General features: G+C 37.7%; 2 long non-coding RNA genes across 2 annotated transcripts; both read right to left on the bottom strand.

The window, feature by feature from the left end:
• Positions 1–8028: 8028 nt before the first annotated feature.
• On the bottom strand, positions 8029–8497 carry LOC147514443 (uncharacterized). Its single transcript, XR_015213210.1, has 3 exons — positions 8479–8497; positions 8306–8395; positions 8029–8068 (listed from the first exon to the last, which is right to left on the bottom strand). It is a non-coding gene; the product is annotated as an uncharacterized LOC147514443 (long non-coding RNA).
• Positions 8493–15876, bottom strand: LOC147514442 (uncharacterized). Its single transcript, XR_015213209.1, has 3 exons — positions 15771–15876; positions 15573–15641; positions 8493–8521 (listed from the first exon to the last, which is right to left on the bottom strand). It is a non-coding gene; the product is annotated as an uncharacterized LOC147514442 (long non-coding RNA).
• Between the last annotated feature and the right edge of the window lie 4759 nt (positions 15877–20635).

Raw genomic sequence — 20635 nt, 5'->3', positions numbered from 1 at the left:
ACTAAACTTAACGAAATAATGTACATGTTATGTGACTAACTTTTATAAGAAATTTGTGTAGGAAGTATAATAGCTTCATTGAGGACAGTAAAACAAGTGCAAGGAGGAGGAATGGGCAGAATAGAGTACCATCCTCAGATGATTTCATCACTTGATTGACAAAAGAACCCGAATTCTTGGAATCGAATGATGTTCATTTTAAGGATTTGGTTAGGGGACCTACACGGTTTGCTATGAAGTACCATAAATACTGTGTCAATGGGTTTCTCTTTATCACCAAGGATTACTAGAAAACTAAAAGGAACCAAAATAGCGGTGTTAGCACAAGCTGCATGACCACCTTTCGTTCAAGTGCTAAGGACAAGAATCCAATTGATGGAGATGCAGATTACTATGGTGTCCTAACAAACATTGTTCAACTAAACTATCGTGAAGGGTACAAGACTGTATTGTTCAAATGTGGCTGGGCTAAGTGCACACAACTTGATGTGAAAATAGATGAAGAAGCAAACTTGAGGCTGGTTAATTTGTCTAATCTACTCAGTTCAGACCGTATATGCGATGAACCATTTATTCTTCCAGAAAAAGCTACATAGGTTTTCTATTCACAAGATCCAAAGAATCTTGAATGGCATGTAATGTTAGAGGTTCCAAAGAAACTGTATTTTGATCAAGATCAGCCTTGTCTCACTGATGAGAGAGTGCTAAGTGATTTAGATCTAGGGCCTAGCAACCTCGAGCTTCCCTTGGTGGATGAATTGATATTCAATGCCCCAGAAGACATGGTTGAAATTGTTGAGAGTTCTAGAAAAAGAAGGATGACCAGAGTTGTTGAGAGTTCCAGAAAAGAAGGAAGACCAAAGGATAGCGACTCTATATATGTATTGGATTAATAGTATCTTTAATTTACTTGCTCACTTTTGTTGCTTTTTTGGATGGTATTTGTGTGTTTGTGATTTATTATGATAATGAACTTGGTCCACATTATTGTTTGCATGTTTATTTTTCTTTCTCAAACACATGTCTTTGTGCTAGCACTAGTCTTTTTCTTTCAACATGTACGTTTGTGTGCTGGTGAGTGGGTGGGTGCTGCCATAGTACAAAATATCGCGATATATATCGAGATTTTAGCAAAAGATAAGTAAATATCGCGATATGCTTAGAGATATTTACAACTGCAAATATCGGCGATATTTTGACGATATTATCGATATTTTGGGATATATTACGATATTTGGCGATATTTTGTGTATGTAACAATTTTATTTAATATTTACCATTATATTTCAAATAAATATAAATTATATATCATAATATATCAAAAAAATATCCACAATATCTACGATATTTGTCGATATTTTGGATATATCCACGATATTTACATATGAAACAATGTCAAATATCTTCAAAGAGGGGGATATATCCACGATACATATCCATAAATCAAAGATCAATATTTTGCCATATCTTGATATTTTGTACTATGGGTGCTGCTGCATTTTGTGCATTAAGTATATATGTATGGTACATGGTATTTTGTGTGTGCTATGCTTAAAATGAGTACTACCTGATTTTGTTGGTTTGTAAAGCCCTTTGGACCATGGAGGATCATCTAACACATAGCCACTCACATTCACTAAGCAACGACCTTGATGAGGACATGGGTAAGAGCACAACTTTTTTTTTTTTTTTTTTTTTTTTTTTTTTTTTTTTTAATCGTAGTTCTTATGATAATGTATATATGCAGATGACACATACGTTTCTAGTCCATCCACTCAATCTACGGAAACAAGAGGCCCTTCAATTGGTATCTCGGAGGAAATTCCCGATGATTACCAAAAGAAAGTTTTTAAGTTTAACAGTTTGGATCAACCAAGTAAGCCCAAAAAAGATGTTGATTTTTTCATAACCAAATTGGGTCACATTGCTCGTCGTGACATCCCAATTCGCTTTGAGAACTGGAAAGAAGTTCATCTAGACAAAAATGACAAATGCATCGTAGCCAAGGCTATTGAGGTTTTGGGGAAAATGTTTGCGTTTGAGCATTTGAGTTCGATTGACATAAACTGGACACGAAACAAATTCAGGCTTGTGTGGAAGGAATACAAACATGAATTGTATAACAAGTACATAAAAGATCAACCTCCTTCCATCGTGAAGGAAAATCCCCAAGATGGAATTCCTTTGCAAGATTGGCGATGATTTGTAGATAATTGCAATTCATAAAAGTTCAAGGTTGAGTTATTTTCTTTGTTAGCTTATGGCAAGTATATTTATTTATTTTGATATATAAAGTTCACCTCTACTAACTTTCTAAGTCATGCAGGCTTCTAGTCTAAGGAACTCAGCCAATCTTAAGAATTAAAAAAAATCTTCATGTCTAGGAAGGAAATATGCAGTTGTTGCTCAAGAGGAGATGGCTATGGCAAAAGGCATCCCTGAATCATCGATTGGAAGGGTGGAGTCATACAAGTTTATCTATAAAAGGAAAAGTGGGGAACTACAAGATCAAGAATTGGTGGTTAGTATGCTGGAAATTTCTCATCATATCTTATGTACTCTTGTTGGACTTTTAAAAATATAATGTGGCCTATATATTTGACTATGTCATATTACTAGGAAAAACTTGATAATTATACTACTTTGCACCCGAAGTCACTAGAGACATCAGTGGATGATGCACTCACACAGGTTTGAAGCTTTGATCCTTGAATAATTAATTGGTGTTTTTTATATATGTTGCAGCTACTAAGACTTTTATCCATTTATTGTAGGTTCTTGGGCCAGATAGTAGAGGTCGTTTTCGAGGCCTGAGGGAAGGGGTGTGCAAAACAACGCTAAAGAAGATGAAACCTGTGATGCAACAAAATATTGCTTTGATGGAGAAAAATACAAGTCTTGAGCAAAAGGTAGATGTGCTTCAGGCTTCAATTCTAGAGAACACAACTGTTTTGAAAGCCTTTATGAAACCTCTATGCTTGATGTTTCATCGCCATGTTCTAGTCATGCACGTTATACAATAAATGGTATGATCACCACTTTGATGTTGCAAAGATTGACAACTCTTTTTAATTTCAGGTTGTGAATGAATTCATTGGTAAAGAATGTGACTTGCGTGGTGGTTGGCCACTCCGAGTTGTGGCTAGGGGTATTTTCCAAGATGTTGATCCTACTATTGAGTTTGGTGATAGGAGATTAGAGGAGGGAACTTTAAGGTTTATGTCAATGTTATTTATGACGGAACTGCTGCACTTCCACTTTCTCATGATGCGTGGAAATCAAAGCTTGGCGAGATTGCTCAAGGAAGTGTTATTTGGCCCAAAGAATTGTTGATGTTCTAATATATTGGTGAAGTTCTGACACATTTGGATTCCCATCCAAATAAATAGGTTTTTGATATTTTGTGTAAGTAAGAACGTGTTCACATTAAAGTTCATACTGCATAAGTCTATGCACTTAAGTCTTTGGTTGGATTTTGTAGTCCAATGTAGTAAGTAAAATATGTAAACCATGAACTTTTGGTGTTTTATGTATTGTAATGTTTTTAATGGACGTTGCATTATTATAATTTTGTTATAAGCTATATTTTTACCAACCCCTTTAACTCCGCCAGTGCAAACTATTGTCAAGTTTGCATTGCTAGTCCCAAGCCCGGATAAAGGAGGAGGGAAAAGGGAAGTGTACTTGTCTCTGTTAGTTCATGAGATTTTAAATTATTAATTATTTATTTGGTTTTTGCTTACTCTGCTTATGTTTTCTGGTTTTATAGAACACGGACATGAAATTGCTAGTGAAAAAGTTGCAGGAGATGGTGTGAATGATGTTAATCATAGTGGCAATGCCCCAGAACTTCTGAGCCATAGAACAATCATAAACCAGGTGAATGTGAAATGGTGGTTTCACTTATTATTTTGTTGCAAGTTATTTTGAACTGAATGTGAAATGGTTTTTTCAATTGAATGTGAAGTATTGCTTTGTTCAGGCTTTCTCTTTAACGGACATGTTTGAAGGCAGCTTATATATAGTGTCTTGAACAACCTGTTCCTCAGCAGCTTATATATGACACTGTATAAGTTGTGCACGACACTATATAACAGAGAAAGTTTATATACTATAATGTATAAGCTTATATACGACAATGTATAAGTTGTGCACGACACTATATATACGACAATGTATAAGCTGTGTACGACACTGTATAAATACCGTATGTTAGTATTGTGGAATTTACGAAAGGCGATTTTGAACCTACCCATTCTTTAGTTTCTTCTGCATCTTTAATTCAACAAAAGCTTTGACTTGGCTAAATACCGTATGTTAGTAGTTTCCTTGGAATTTTAGATACGACACTAAGTTTTATATTCACTTAAGTTACTATTGTACAATTGAATTCAGGTTTCCTGGAAGCGCTATACTCAAGAGTATGACTCATAGAAGCCGATAGAGAACCTTGGGTTTGCTACACCTTATATATTTAACTTTTTTTTTTTTTTTTTTAATTCTTACACATGTGTATGTACTTACAGTTGTTCATACTTTTGCTATAGAAACTGTGAGGGAAAATTATGGGAGTTTGTAACTACTCAAGCATCTTGCCTTTACCAATAGGTTATCTTTTCCTTTTCCTTTTTTTAAGAGAATAGTTTATATCATTTCTGTTCCTTAAATGGTGGTGTAACACATTTATTCTTAAGCTGTATTTAGTAAGATGTTTATTTATTTATTTTTAAATTTTATCTTTTAAAGGGTAAAGTTCATGTCATATGTGGTGGCCCTCCCTGCCAAGGTATTAGTGGATTCAACTGTTTCCGCAACCAGGATAACCCTTTAGAGGATCTGAAGAACAACCAACTTGTTGTTTTCATGGACATCATCCAGTACTTGTGTGAAACCCCATTTTTATTCTGTTTGTATGTGTATTTAATATAATGATTAGAGTAATAATTAGTTTCATTTTCTTTTGTTAATCTGTTTTGATATGTGAGCTACCCATGACCTATGTAGGACTAACTTGGCCCATAAGTGGAATAGAATTAAAACTTAGAATTCTTCACTGTTCGAGAGAGTTCTTTTTCTCTTCTTTTACCGACTTAGTACCGACCACTTAAAGAAAACAAAAGGTTGTAGCTATCATGGGTTGGCTTTGGGAGCTATTAGAGATGGATTTCTCACTATTTTAGGCTGTCCATAACTATGCTGCTTAAGGTAAGTGATTTCTTACTTACAATTCTTACTTTAGATAGATGAATGGTTAATAGAGGTATACCAAACCAATTAATTTATTTGGATGTAGTAAGGGATGGTTTTAGGTATTTCGAGTTAGTCTTTATGATAGTTTAATTGATTTCTATTCTACATGCTCATTGATTTTAGGTATTTCACTAACCTTGTTACCTATTGTTCTTATATAAATGGTTCAGTGAATGTTTCCCTTGTGTATGATATGACGGAAGGTTGATACGCCGTCAGAAGTGATATTTGGGTATTGATATATCTTAGTGTGATGTTACGTGTAGTGAAAGAATTATGGCAGATGATTTAATGGATGGAATTGGTTCCTTATCCTGGATATATTGGCTATATGAATATATGCTAAGGTTATATGGTAAAATGTGATTATGGTATATATGGTTTAGTGGAAGGTACTTGTGTGTGCGCCTGCAGGGCTGTAATTCTCAACTTTCAGGGGGGAAGAGGACCGCTTGTGAGGCCATAGGGCGCAAATGACCCTTGAAAGCTTTGTAATATTTTCATGAGGGTGTATATTATTGTTTGCCACTTGCGAGGCCATAGGGCATTACCTCATTGGAGGCTGCAAGTGTGGTCCTTGAAAATATATATATATATATATATATATATATAAAAATTTAGTATGTGTGGATGATAGGTTTAATTTTATTGCATTGTGGTTATTTAATTGAAGCTATGCTATTGTTTGTTGAGGTTAAGACCTATTTATGAGGCATGATACTATCTATTCACTTTTTATATGTTTTGGGCTTTGTTATTACTATTGAGACTTTTGTCTGCTTAAGGTAAGTATTGGCAGTAGGTTATCACTTACATGAGCTTCTGGCTTATGTTTGTTGTTTTATTTCTTTTTCAGGGGAATTTGTTATAGATGGATGACGGAGTGCCGTGAGTCCCAAAAGTGTTGAAGTTGTAGATTAGGGGTTGTCTATAGTTCTTTTTGTGTAAATATGGTTTGGGTTGGTAAACGTTTTGCTGGAGTTGTAGTCATGTATTATATGGAAGACAATAGTGTCTTTTGTTGTTTATAAATGTATACTTTGTTTTAAATCTATTATGTTATTGTGTGTGTCTTAGATTATTGTTTTGATTCCATTATATGTATACCATTTGCTTGATTGTTCTGGCAATTGTAGATACACTCAAGTAAGCGAGTGCTTTCCAGCTTAATATCTCCTAGAGTGGCGAGCTAGGTTATATCAAGTTGGAGGGCGTTACAACTTGAAGCCAAAATATGTGCTCATGGAGAATGTCGTAGATATTGTAAAGTTTTCTGGTGGTTACCTTGGTCGCTTGGCGCTAGGCCGTTTGGTTGCCATGAATTATCAGGCGCGACTGGGACTACTAGTTGTCGGATGTTATGGGCTGCCTCGCATGAGTGCATTTTTTTGGGGGGATTGTTCTACTGAGGTAAATCCACAAAAAATCAATAAATAAACCCAGTTTATCATGTAAAGGTTGTTTATTGGCCATTGTTTTCCTTTTCAGAAGCTTCTGCAGTTCCCATTACCAACCCATGAGGTGGATGTTCGTGGTTAAGTCCTTAAAGAGTTTAAGGTATTACTGTTATTTGCTATCAATGTCTTGGAAAGATTACATCTCAAGTTATGACTACTATTTTCTATCAATTTCTTGAAAACATTACAATAAATCGTTTTTCACAACTACAGTGTAATGTTGTTGCTTATATATGGTGAAAATGACCCTTGCATACTAGGAAGAGCTAACACGTATATATACTAGTCTGATTTCCTAGGACTAGCTATATTATCCGTTGCAAACAAAAACATGGATGTAAAATGGGGCGACCTTGCATGAATGTCATCTGCTCAACCCAAAGATGGTGAGTAGTTGTATACATTTTATCATTTGTATAAACAATTAAACTCAAAGCTTTGAAATATTAAATTGTCTTTGCTTGAACATAATATGATGTTTGGATTTGACACAAATATCTCTTCTTAACAAAGATTTATATCTCTTCTGTTTTGTAGTACATTCCTAAAACAAATATGGTTTTTCATGGATTTAAGAAGGCTCATGAACGTGCCGATCTCATTGCATACCTAAAATCAGCAACTTCATCTTAAGCTACTCTCGGTGCTTCAACAAGAGTAAGAACAATAGTGGGAACTGGTTGTGCTTGTGTAGTGAAAGGTTTAGTAGACAATATATGGTGTTAGTATTTGTAAGCTTTAAAACAATTTTGCTCCTTGTTTTTACCCGTTTCAATGGTGTACTAAACGAATTTGTAAGCTTTATCTTCTTGAGTCATTTCTACATGTTTATCTAGTCAAGGTGCTCACAATGCAATTTTAGGGGTTAAAGAGTTTTTGTTATGTTGTACAGGGCTCTTATTTTGATGTGAGCAGAGGGAAAATAAATATATTTTGTTTAAATTAAAAAAAAAATAACTCTTCCGATGGATTAAGTCCACAGGAACATTCTTTACCGACGGCTACATACCAATTTCCATGTGGTCCCGAAACAGCTTTGGCGTCCAACAGAGACAATCGGCATAGGTAACTTTCCGATGGTTCAGAGCAGTGGAAATTTTGCCCACGACCCTAGACAGTGGGTACATTCTAATGGTTAATAGCCGTCACACACCCGTCGGCGTAGCATATTTTAGCCAACGGCCTATTCCGACAGTCAAAAATAGTAAGTAGGCTAACCTGACTGGCCATTTTCCAACGGCTCTCCGACTTCTTCAGGCCGTTGGGTAATCTCTTTCCCGACTGTTGTAGTCCGTTGGCGGAGGTCATTAGTTTTGTAGTGCCAGTTGCGTAAAGCTTTCATACTTATCCAGAAACTCCTTCTGCAATATATAGAAAAGTCAATTATAGACATGTTTTCCTTACATCTTGCATGTTAGATTAGCCACTCTATATAGCAAATCCCTAAACCACAGTTGTCAACAGTATTACCCCAGAAACCAGGGGGAAAAAACAGCTCATATTCGACATGGAAGAACACAACGACTTAAGCAGGATAATACATTTAAAACACAAATCAATGCATCCTCATACACACGAGAGGAAGTAGATAATTGTACCTTGCATTTATCCCATAAAGATGGTAGCAACTCATCCGAAGTTAGATTCTTTTGTAATTTTCTATACATAGCACTGATAGACTTATCAACCTGTAACACAAAAGCCATAAAACTCAATGGATGCAAATTCAGGATATGACAAGAAGCTCTGAAGCATATTTTCTCTGACTTACCCCAGATAAACTGGATTTTGGATAGTCCAAGCTGGAAAGGGATCTAAAGAGCATTAAAGAAATAGTAAGCCACAGAATTCAGTCAGTAAATTATTTCATATTAAAAAAAGACGAAAGAGTTTCAACATGAGTGATAGGCTCAGAGCATCATTCAAACAGTACTTGAATGACTGGGCGAATGGGGATACTCCTCATATCCTGAAGCAATGAGGTAATGCTAAACAACCCAGGTCTGCAGAAGCCTATAGTTCCTTCGTGAGGTAATGCTAAATGCAAGAACGTTTTGGACATATATGATTATGTAAAGCTTTTTTACATCGGTGGATTTTTGTAACTCCAAACTCAAGGACGAGTTTTTTTCAAGCGGGAGATATTGATGCATGAACATGGAAAGTTCCTAAAATTAGTTACATCTATTAAACTCTAGATTTACTAGGTTATTCACAAGTTTCCTAATTGATTTGAAATTAGAACTAGGATTATAATTAGTAATGGTTCTATATAAACCATTTTAACTAGAAACATGTTAGCTTTAATGTTTTATTCAATGAAGAGCAAAATTCGTTTTCTCTTCAAACCCTACTTTTGCTTATTTATTTCAATTATCTTTGTTGTGAATAGAACAATACAGAAACAACGTTACCCACAACAAATAGATCAATCCTACACAAGGATCGATCATTCTCATTAGACAAGACTTCAACACCCTCCAAGCAATATCCCAACACTTCTCAATATCAAATAACAAGCATATAAAGTAAAACAATTAATGTAAAAGAAGAACAAACCACAAGACGAGATATATCGTGGTTCGGCAATTTGCCTACATCCACACTGTGAGTTCCAAGCTTTACTAGATGTCCGGAGTAACAGATTACAAGTCTCTCAATTCACTCACAAAGAATTACTCTCTTACAATCTCTCTCTTTCTTGGTTTTGGTTAAGTTAGGTTTTTACAGAAAAAACCTATATTTATACTGTTTCAAAAAAAAAACTTCTAAAACAGTGAATTCATGCTAAAATACGGTGGAGCGCGGGTTGCGCCTAATCATCTGGAGGTCGACCAAGGCATGAGCGCGGGGTGCGCCTTCTCCAGGCATAAATAGAGCACGGGTCGCGCCCTTCACACCAAAGAGAAAAATATGTCTTTTTCTCTACATTCTCCACCTCGGTGAGGTTTTAACAAATAAAACCGAGCCGAACACATCTAGCAAGAACACATCCAGTAAGGAAGACTCGCAGTCAACTGCCCCGAAGGGCCATGCCCACAAAGGGCTCATTCAAGCATGTAGGATTTGGAGCAAGTCCAAACAGTGTTAGAACTTAACTCCGGTGACAACCTTTCTCAACATATCAGCAGGGTTGTCATGGGTGTCCACTTTCTCAAGTGCTACATCACCATCCTCAACGACATCCCATATAAAGTGATAATGGACATCAATATGCTTGGTCCGAGCATGATGAACCTAGTTCTTCGCCAAATGAATAGCACTCTGACTATCACAATACAAAGCAACATTGTTTTGCTGAATACCCATATCATCTAGAAGACCTCGAAGCCATAGTGCCTCTTTCACTACCTTTGCCACTGCCATATACTCTGCCTCAGTAGTAGATAGAGCAACTGTAGCCTGTAGCATAGACCTCCAACTAACCGGTGCACCATGCATCATAAACACATAACCAGTAGTCGATCGTCGTCTATCTAGTTCACATGCATAATCTGAATCCACATACCCACTGACATAACAAGTGCCTCCACCATAAACTAATCCCACATCCAAGGTACCCTTCAAGTACCTTAGTACCCATTTCACTGCCTCCCAATGATGCTTCCCAGGATTTGCCATATACCTGCTTACAACACTAACTGCCTGTGAAATGTCTGGGCATGTTCACACCATAACATACATCAAACTGCCCACAGCACTTGCATAAGGAACATTATCCATATGCTTTTGTTCCTCCACCGAACTAGGAAAGAACTTAGCTGAAAGCCTAAAATGCCCAGCCAAAGGAGTAGAAACTGACTTTGTATTCTCCATACCAAAACAAGAAATTACTTTCTGAAGATATTTCTTCTGAGATATAACTATTCGTCGCTTCTTCCTATCTCTGTCAATCTCCATGCCCAATATCTTCTTGGCTTCACCTAAGTCTTTCATCTCAAACTCAGAGCTAAGTTGAGATTTCAACTTGTCTATCTCCACCATGCTTTTGGAAGCAATAAGCATGTCATCCACATAAAGCAGGAGATAGATGAAGTCATTACCACGAAGCCTATGAAAGTAAACACAACAGTCATACTTACTTCGCGTGTACTCATGTTGCATCATGAATGTGTCAAAGCGCTTGTACCATTGCCTGGGTGATTGCTTTACCCATACAGTAACCGATTCAATTTACAGACATGATCTTCTTTCTCAGTAACAACAAACCTTTCAGGTTGTCTCATATAGATCTCTTCCTCCAAGTCCCCATGCAAGAAAACAGTTTTAACATCAAGTTGCTCTAACACCAAGTCGAAGTGAGCAACTAAACTCAATAACACACGAATGGAAGTATGTTTGACCACCGGGGAAAATACCTCATTGTAGTCGACTCCTTTCTTCTGTGAAAAACTCTTTGCTACTACTCTTGCCTTGTACCCAGTACTGTCGGACTTAGAAAGGACATCTTTCTTTTTGAACACTCATTTACTGCCGATAGTCCTTTTTCCCTTTGGCAATAAAACTAGGTCACATGTGTGATTTTTATCAAGAGACTCCATCTCTTCTTGCATAGCAACCAACCAATCTCTATAATGAACATCTCTAACAGCCTCTTTGAAGCTATCTGGCTCATCATCTTCGATATTCAGTGCATATGCCACTAAATCTACCTGACCATAGTGTTTCATTGGCTTCTCGTTCCCATACTTGTGCACTTCTTTAACTTGTCTCTTTGGCCTAGGGTCAGCCAATTCAAGTTGCGGATTCTTTTGCTCTTCTTCCTGTTGCTGTGTGGTTCCATGATTTGGTACCTCATCATGAACCAACCAGTCATCTGCTGCATCAGACAACTCAAGCTCAGTGGCTTAAACTTCTATAGATTCACCATTATGCCCAACTTTTTCCGGCTTACTGAAAGATAACACGAAAGTCTCATCAAACGTAACATCTCTACTGACCAGGAACTTGTGGTCTTCTAGACACCACAATATGTATCCCTTTACCCAATTTGTGAAGCCTAAGAATATGGCTTTCTTAGCTCTAGGATCTAGTTTGCTCTCCCCTCACATGGTAGTAAGCAGTCGATCCAAACACTCGCAAAATACTATAATCAGCTGGGTTACCTGACCACACCTTATAAGGTGTCTTGTAATCTATAGCTGGAACTGGTGACCTATTATACAGGTAACACGCCATGGACACTACATCTGCCCAATACTCTTTGCCTAGACTGGCATTAGACAACAAATATCTCGCTCTTTCAAGCAAGGTTCTATTCATCCTCTCTGCCATTCCATTCTGCTGAGGCGTGCCCCTGACTATCCAGTGTCTAGCAATTCCATGTTGCGCACAAAACTCTTGAAAAGGCCCATAGGTATACTCAGTACCATTGTCAAACCGTAGTGTCTTTACCTTCCTATATGTACGATTCTCAACCCTTGCCTTCCACTTCTTAAATGTCTCAAACACTTCATCTTTCGTTTTAATCATATACACCCACACATAGCGGGTATGATCATCAATGAATGAGACATAATAACGGTTACCTCCCTTTGAAGCTACTCTGGAGGGTCCCCAAACATCTATATGCACATAGTTAAGGATGCCTGTTGTCGTGTGCTTGCTTGACTTGAACTTGACTCTTCACTGCTTCCTATAGACGCAATGCTCACAGAACCCCATACTTGGCTTCTTCAAGTCCTTCAAGAACCCTCGCTTGCACAACTCAGACAAACCTTTTTCACTCATATGCCCTAGTCGCATATGCCACATCTTAGTGCATTCAGAATCATCACTACATGCAACCACTGCTATATTGCCTACCACCGTACTACCCATCAAAGTATACAAGGTTCCATGTCTTTGACCCTTCATAACAGTTAAAGAGCCACTGACAATCTTTAGGACTCCACCTTCGCCCACAAACTTGTGACCTTTGGAATCCAAGGTACCAAGAGAAATAAGGTTTTTCTTTAGCTCAGGAACATGCCTCACATCAATTAAAGTCCTCACTATACCATCATGGATCTTGACCCGTATAGTTCCAATTCCTACCGTCTTACAAGCAACGTCACTACCCATCAAAATGGAACCACCATTAATGCTCTCATAAGAAGTAAACCACTTTCTATTAGGGCACATATGGTAGGAACATCTGGAATCAAGAATCCACCTTTCGGCCATATAGTCTTGTGTGGACACACAGAGACTCAACTCGTCCCTTTCAGAGCCTGAAGCATAACTTGCCTCAATTTTTGCCTTACCTTTCTTCTTACCATCTCTCTTGTTCTCTTTCTTCGGGTGAGGACAATTACTTGCATTATGTCCCTTTTCATCGCAATTGTAGCACTTCACATGTGTCAAAGGCTTTTTTGACTTGGACCTAGACTTCTCATTACTTGAAGAAGCCTTCTCATGTGACCTTCCTCTTTCCACTAACCCCTGACCTGCATTAATGTTATTCTCTATACATGTCTTCTTCATCAACTCATAAGAAAGAAGTGCACTCTGAACTTCGTCAAGATCAACGTCTTCTCTGTTCATAAATGTAGTCATTAGATGCTCATACCTTTCTGGCAAGGAGATTATTAAACATGTCGCTTGATCCTCATCATCCATCTTCATGCCAACATTCAAATAATCCGCTAGACGTTGACGGAATTCACTAACGTGCTCTTGCATCGTTGAACCATCCACCATCATGTACCAATAAAGATGCTTCTTAAGGTACATCTTGTTTGTCATGCTCTTGGCTTCTCATTACTTGAAGAAGCCTTTTCATGTGACCTTCCTCTTGCCACTAACCCCTGACCTGCATTAATGCTATTCTCTATACATGTCTTCTTCATCAACTCATAAGAAAGAAGTGCACTCTGAACTTCGTCAAGATCAACGTCTTCTCTGTTCATAAATGTAGTCATTAGATGCTCATAGCTTTCTGGCAAGGAGAATATTAAACATGCCGCTTGATCCTCATCATCCATCTTCATGCCAACATTCAAATAATCCGCTAGACGTTGACGGAATTCACTAACGTGCTCTTGCATCGTTGAACCATCCACCATCATGTACCAATAAAGACGCTTCTTAAGGTACATCTTGTTCGTCATGCTCTTGGTCATATACATAGACTCTAGTTTGAGCCAAATACCGACAGCGGTATTTTCTCCCATCACACTATACATGACATCATTAGCAAGACATAACCAGATTGATGAACAAGCCTGAAGGTCGAACTCTTCCCAATCATCATTACTCATACTCGCCACCTTAGATTTAATCTCCTTTAAAGCCTTGTGCAAACCTTGTTGGATGAGGATGTCCTTTACTTAGACTTGCCAAATCTCAAAGTTATTCTTCCCATTAAACTTCTCTACTTCAAACCTTGCGTTTGACATCTTGGAAGCCATCTTTCAAGTTACACACAATAACCAAAAAAACACTTTCACTTCCGAATTTAATCGAACACCTTGTATACACAAATTTCGAGCACTAAACTCAAAATCCTAGGTCATATACCTACGCTCCGATACCAATTGTTATGAATAGAACAATGCGGAAACAATGTTACCCACAACAAATAGATCAATCCTACACAAGGATCGATCCTTCTCATTAGACAAGACTTCAACACCCTCCAAGCAATATCACAACACTTCTCAATATCAAATAACAAGCATATAAAATAAAACAATTAATGTAAAAGAAGAACAAACCACAATACGAGATATATCGTGGTTTGGCAATTTGCCTACGTCCACACTACGAGTTCCAAGCTTTACTAGATGTCCTGAGTAACAGATTACAAGTCTCTCAATTCACTCACAAAGAATGAACACTCAACTCACAAAGAATTGCTCTCTTATAATCTCTCTCTTTCTTGGTTTTGGTTAAGTTAGGTTTCTACAGAAAAAACCTATATTTATACTGTTTCAAAAAAAAACTTTCAAAACAGTGAATTCATGTTGAAATACGATGGAGCGCAGGTCGCGCCCTCGGCAAGCCAAAGTCGAGCGCGGGGCGCGCCTTCTCCAGGCATAAATAGAGCGCGGGTCGTGCCCCTCACACCAGAGAGAAACATATGTCTTTTTCTCTACAATCTTAATGGTGTAATTTATTCAAAGTTGCTTCGGCCTTTGTGTTACATCATTTTCTATTTCTGAGTTTTATTTCTATTTTTCTAACCATTTTATTCTACCAATTAAAAAAGGTCTACTAAAGTAGTCTCCACTCTCTAATTCATTGAAATTCAACCCAAGCCACATCAATGTTTTACTAAACGAAAAACGATTAAAAAGGGTATTGAACTTTACAAGTTTTGACAATACGGGAACTAAATTTTTTTTTTTCGGTCAAATTGGGGACCAAACTTTTTAATTTTTGCAATGTGGGGACATGTGTAACATGACATTTAAAATTCTCACACGGTGTTTCACAATTCGAATTAATTTCGATGGTCATGAGGTTGTAGCATGGGTATACTTTGATAAGAAAGTGTATAACAATGTATGTAACTTGTGAATTATGAAACACCATGCGAGAAATTTAGACTACATGTGTAACTAGTCTCCATATTGGAAAAATTAAAAAATTTGGTCCTCAATTTGACCGAAAAAAAAAATTTAGTCCCCATATTGTCAAAACTTGTAAATTTCGATACCCTTTTTAGTCGTTTTTATTTACTAATACCACCACCACTGTTTGGAACGAATCAAGACAGAAAATAGACACCTAGGAAAAAACAAGTTTGCCATTATAGTGCCCATCGATTATGGAGAACAAAGTCACAATAAATAGTGATGGGATCCACATTAGCAATAGCATATTGAAGTAAGTTCAGGAAAGAAACAAACATATATCATCATGAGAAATAAACAAGCAAACCTCCTCTGGTGTGATTGTGTACATCAAGTCCTCAATTTTTCAACCAAACTGGAAGAGCTTTTCGAATTGCTGAAAATTTCAAGTTTAAAATTCATACACACAAAAGAATATCCAGGCAATCAAAGCAAGTTTACTGGAAGCTCAAACTAACACAGACGCAAGATCTCACATATAAAGAAAGCCAGAGATCACACTTACAAAGTATATGATCATATTGATATGTCGAGTACATGCTTGTTCATACGATTCGCTTGCCTGGTGGTAGAACTTTGCTAGTGTGAGCACAACATTAGCTAGGTCATACAGGCTGCATGTAATAACTTCAAATCAGTGCTTGTTGGATGCAGGAATCAGAATTATAAGCTAGCAGACACTACTTTTCTAAAAGTATTATATATCAACCTCAACAACCTATAGATTTCTTACCTAAATCTACTTAGGGTGCTGCACGTCCCCTCACTCCCCTTAGTTTGTTTTTCCAGTCTTTTTCTTCATTCATGTAAAACTTACTTGCTAAGAAAGAAAAGCAAAAGCTAACTTCGTATACTACCTATTCTGGAAGGTAGCATAGTTTTCTGAAAGCACAATATCAGCATATTTTGGGTTCGTTTGTGCAATCTTCTCCAAAGTTGAAAACATAACGCTTACCTGTCCATAGTCAAAATGTTAGCTTCCATTTCAAGAAGCACCATGAGTTCATGCTTTTCTTCAACTATTCCAACTCTATTAGTCCTTTAGTAATATACTATAAACAAATAACTCTTGAAAGATCTGATCAAGAACCTGAAATGATGTCCAAATTTCTGCCACCCATGTAAGGGCTAAAAAAGGGTACATGGGGAATCAAATTTTGAAGGCTTCACCAAGAAACTAAAAAAGGGTATAAATATAAGTTTTTTCTGTAAAAACTTAACCTAACCAAAACCAAGAAATAGAGAGATTATAAAGGAGCAATTCTTTGTGAGTTGAGTGTTCATTCTTTGTGAGTGAATTGAGAGATCTTGTAATCTGTTACTCTGGACATCTAGTAAAGCTTGGAACTCGTAGTGTAGACGTAGGCAAATTGCTGAACCACGATATATCTCGTCTTGTGGTTTGTTCTTCCTTTACATTAATTGTTTTACTTTATATGCTTGTTATTTGATATTGAGAAGTGTTGGGATATTACTTGGAGGGTGTTGAAGTCTTATCTAGTAAGAAGGATCGATCTTTGTGTAGGATTGATCTATTTGTTGTGGATAACATTGTTTCTACATTGTCCTATTCACAACAACAATAGTAATAGTTATATTAAAAGAAAGAAAGAAAGAAACTTGTCAATTCGAGGAAAACAAATATGCAGAAACAACAGACAGTACGTAGCAGCTACCTAAAACATTAATGGCTGCAAAGAAAAAGGTAACCCCAAGGCATCCATGTTTGGCTAGTACAACATCTTGTGTTATATATATATATTACATTTGTCTTATAAACTGACCCAAATGGCACAGAAAGGCTTGAGATGATTTTAAATCAGGTGATGTGGTCGGTGGGATGGGACCGAATGTCATGGAATTTCTTGTATGGGTCGAACATAAGGTTTAGACCAGTTGGTGTTCTTGAAGTGGTTGTAGATGTAGGACAAAGGTCGATTAAGAGGTGTGTACACGCGAGGAACTAGTGAAGAGCGTGGGGGCGCACGGACTGGTATAAAAATCACTGTCAGGGTCCCAGGGGCGCTTGGGTCGGGGTTCATGATCTGATATAGTATCAACATGCTCGGTTCGTTCTGCGAGTGCGGTGAGGCCACTCTCTTCCTTGATGCACTTGTCCACATTTTTATAGAGATCACTCAAAGTGGTTAAGTCGCCTCGCAGCAAAGAACGACTAAGTGGAGAAGTGGGGGTCAGGCCATTTCTGAAAGCGATGATGATGATCGACTCGGGGGGGGGGCAGAGTGTGGTCGAGTGACAAAACAGCTTTCTTTAAGTGTTGGAGGTAAGACTCGAGTGGTTTAGAGGGTTGCTTATGGGTTTTGAAGATGGTGGCCGTTGTGGGTACGTTGTTTGGCACGATTATGATAGAATTCCTTGGCAAAAAGGGTTTTGAAGGAAGAGAAGTTAGCAATGGAGGTGGCAGGCAGGTCGAAGAACCATTTAAGAGCTGGACCTTTAAAGGTGGATGGGAAGATGCGGCACAGTAATCCATCTAGGTGAGTGTACATCGTCAGATGCTGGAGAAAGCTTTTGATGTGCTCAAAATGACAAATGGAACTTGGAAGTGTACATCGTGAACTTGGGTTGCTGGAAGTGTAGAGGGGCAGCAGTCTCTTGAATGTCTTTAGTGTTGAGGGGTGAATCATCGAATTTTTAGAGGGTGTGCATAAGCTTGGGACATATCTTTACTTCCATGCAGGTCAGTGATGGCAAGGAGACATGGAGCAATAGCTAAGGTGGCAGCTTCAACCTGATTGCCTGCTTTAGAACTAGTTGCAAGTGGATCAGGGTGAGTAGCCTTAAAGGCATCATATTGTTCCTGTAACGATCGTAGCTGATCCGCAAGTTCAGCGGTGGTGGGGGGAGGTGGGTCAATTTCCATCAGGAAAGTGAAGGAGAGAAGTTGATCGCTGGGGTAAAGCTAAGTGAGTTGTCGAATTCTCAAGGAATCAACCACAGACATCACCAAATGTAAATGTCTAAATTTACACTAAGTTAAGGCTTAGCTCTTAGGTTATGATAATGAGAAGGGGATGGTTTTGTTTGTTGTCAATGGCTGATCTTCATGTGGATGAAGATGCCTACGTATTCAGTTTGTATATTGAGAAAAAATAATGGGATGAGAGTTAGTAACTCATGTTAGGATTAATCGACAAGACTGGAATCAAGCCACACGTACTTCTTGAAGGGTGGCTTTTATAGGCATTAGGAGTGTGCATCGGATGCAACACGTGTACTGATGAGTACAGATGTGTGGTCGAGATGAATGACATGTGTCTATGAGGGGCACACAGATAGTAGCTGTAGGCATTTAGGTTTATCTGAGTTGGCATAGGGTGTAATGATGGTGTCTTCCATAATGATGGTAGATGGCTATAATATATGGTACATGTATTATAGTGGGAAAGAGGCTTAAGGATAAAGTTAGTAATGATGATAGTAGCATGTGATGACGTCACGAGGTGCGGTCGAGTGATGAGTCACTAGGGCTACTGAGTATGTGAGTCTTCTGATATAGCGAGTGAGAAGAGTACCCGTATATCTGGGTCGTGTTATATTAAAAAAGTCGTTCCATGTGAGTCTTGTGCACATCACGTGACTGGTGGGATGTCCTTTACACCTTGAGATGTAGGAAAGAAACATCACTTCAATTCTCAAAGGCTCAACTCTACACATGCAATAAGGTGACTGGAGAATATAAGTATATAATCTACATTTAATCATCTTAATTAAGGGCGCGCTGGCCTTGGTGCAATTGTACATGAGTTGGAAATCATGGGCTTGAGTCTGGAAGCAATTAACCTCTCTGCAGCTGGTGTTAACTTTTACTACCTATCCTATATAAGATCACTACTATTACCCTCCTAAGGCCTTGCACTGGCTAGAGAGTAGAGCCTTGTGCACTGGGTCTGGGTTAGTCCTATATAAATTGCATCTCTAATTTTAGAACAAGAAAAACTTATATCAGATACAACAAGTCAACAACCACCATCAGAAGGTAACACAATTGTGTGGGTCGTCAACTTGCATAAGTCAATAAGTCATTATACTACTCGAAGCGACACATCACAATTAGTGGTTGACATAAATCAAGTACTGAAGAAGATGATAAAACAACAATAAAAACACAACGGTTTATTACTCAATGAAAACAGAAATAATATTATGGATGTTGAAGTGAAAAATTAAATACTAAGTTACATGCTCTTTATTTATAACTACAGACTCTCCACTACTAGTAGGACTTTCTCCTAAAAATACACAACTACTAAGACTCCTTAGCAACAATATGAAGATTGGGTCAAACCCCTAAAATAACTCTAGATACAAATATATGGGCATTGATAAGCACCCAAAACTGTATTATAAAACCCCGTAGAGATGTAACATTTTGGTCAATTTTGTATTTAATAATCATGAAATAATCGCATCTTCGTGCTTTTTGCAGGTTGGAGCAACTAATGTAAAAATGATGATAAAGCCAGCATTTAAGCACGGAATATGGAGTATACATAACATAAGCCTTCCAATCAAGCCCATGTAAATCCCAACAAATCCGGACTAAAGCCCAAAGACTCAAACAGTATAGAATCTAGTCATAAACGGGATTACGTGCACAGAAGCATCAAACTGACGAAGCTCATATCTCTTGAACCAGGACTCTGAATGCATAAGCTGCTCAGACGATTAGTGCGGCGAACTCTACACAGTGGTATGAAGTTGCAAAAATGCCAAAAGACCGGACCGCCACTAGACACAGCATATGGACCCACCATGCGGGCCAGCGAGAGTTGATGATTCATCATGTAAGTCAAGACAAAGATGCAAATAATTGGTGCCAAAGTGACACCTTGCATGTAATTAATGAGATTAGGTGCTAATAATCAAAAGGAAGCAAGGTGTCAAGTTTTTGGATTGTGTGGGGAAGTAAATGGGATTTTTTTGTTTCACGTGGGAGGAAATGAGATTTCTCTCAAATAGAGAAGAAAACAAACAAGGGGGGATGCACTACATTAACTCTCTTGACTCTTGTTCCATTTTAATACTTAGTCTTTAATTTTTAGTTAGTTTTTAGTTTTTGGTTTTAGAGAAAGAAAGCTTGTAATATGTTAATGGTGGACATCACTTTCTAGTCTTGAATAAAATTTATTTCTTCCTTAGTTAAAAAAACAGGTTGTCATATCTTGTTTATCTTTTCTCTCTCTCTCTTTTACATATCTATTTTGTAATTTTCATCTTAAACCCAAGGATCATGAGCTAAAACCCTCCAAGGTGGAGGGTTAATGATGCTCACGTAAGGGTTCGTATAGATTTCTTAGTAGTAGGATTCATTGCCTAGACTTAAGGACGCATCTAACACACTACCCC

Source organism: Coptis chinensis, chromosome 2, assembly GCF_015680905.1.
Source record: "Coptis chinensis isolate HL-2020 chromosome 2, ASM1568090v1, whole genome shotgun sequence".
Lineage (NCBI taxonomy): Eukaryota > Viridiplantae > Streptophyta > Magnoliopsida > Ranunculales > Ranunculaceae > Coptis > Coptis chinensis.
The sequence above is the reverse complement of the archived record's forward strand: the minus strand, read 5'-3'. Positions and strand labels throughout refer to the sequence as shown.